This window comes from Triticum dicoccoides, chromosome 1A, assembly GCF_002162155.2.
Source record: "Triticum dicoccoides isolate Atlit2015 ecotype Zavitan chromosome 1A, WEW_v2.0, whole genome shotgun sequence".
NCBI classification, from domain to species: domain Eukaryota; kingdom Viridiplantae; phylum Streptophyta; class Magnoliopsida; order Poales; family Poaceae; genus Triticum; species Triticum dicoccoides.
This window is the reverse complement of record NC_041380.1, coordinates 37,942,433-37,943,331: the sequence shown is the minus strand read 5'-3', so window position 1 is coordinate 37,943,331 and position 899 is coordinate 37,942,433. Positions and strand designations below refer to the sequence as shown.

The 899-nt window shown below is 51.7% G+C and overlaps 2 non-coding genes across 2 annotated transcripts; both read right to left on the bottom strand.

Annotated features, from left to right (window-relative positions):
* Positions 1-354: 354 nt before the first annotated feature.
* On the bottom strand, positions 355-473 carry LOC119297439. The gene has a single exon (XR_005145656.1). It is a non-coding gene; the product is annotated as a 5S ribosomal RNA (ribosomal RNA).
* A 297-nt stretch (positions 474-770) lies between these two features.
* LOC119295724 lies at positions 771-889 on the bottom strand. The gene has a single exon (XR_005144179.1). It is a non-coding gene; the product is annotated as a 5S ribosomal RNA (ribosomal RNA).
* Between the last annotated feature and the right edge of the window lie 10 nt (positions 890-899).

Below are 899 nucleotides of genomic sequence, written 5' to 3'. Positions count from 1 at the left end.
GCTTAACTTCGGAGTTCTGATGGGATCCGGTGCTTTAGTGCTGGTATGATCGCATCCGACATGTTACCCCGGTCTTCGTCCCTTATCCTTGCCCCTCCCAGCTCCACTACAAAGACGATTGTACATTGCTTTGGCCGCTCCCTCTCAACTACGGAGACGAGTTTAACGCGGTTTCCACCCCTCCCTCTCAACCGCACCAGTGCACGCTTGCCGCGCCACAACGCCGACGCTGGACCCGTGAATCGTGAGCACCCAGCTATGACTTACCGCACTCGTGCAAAATAATAAAACACGGTAAATATATTACTTACACGTGCGTTTCGTTTTGCAAGCGGCGCGAAAAAAATTAAAAAGGGAATGCAACACGAGGACTTCCCAGGAGGTCACCCATCCTAGTACTACTCTCGCCCAAGCACGCTTAACTTCGGAGTTCTGATGGGATCCGGTGCTTTAGTGCTGCTATGATCACATCCAACATGTTACCCCGGTCTTCGTCCCTTATCCTTGCCCCTCCCAGCTCCACTACAAAGACGATTGTACATTGCTTTGGCCGCTCCCTCTCAACTATGGAGACGAGTTTAACGCGGTTTCCACCCCTCCCTCTCAACCGCACCAGTGCACGCTTGCCGCGCCACAACGCCGACGCTGGACCCGTGAATCGTGAGCACCCAGCTATGACTTACCGCACTCGTGCAAAATAATAAAACACGGTAAATATATTACTTACACGTGCGTTTTGTTTTGCAAGCGGCGCGAAAAAAATTAAAAAGGGAATGCAACACGAGGACTTCCCAGGAGGTCACCCATCCTAGTACTACTCTCGCCCAAGCACGCTTAACTTCGGAGTTCTGATGGGATCCGGTGCTTTAGTGCTGGTATGATCGCATCCGACATGTTAC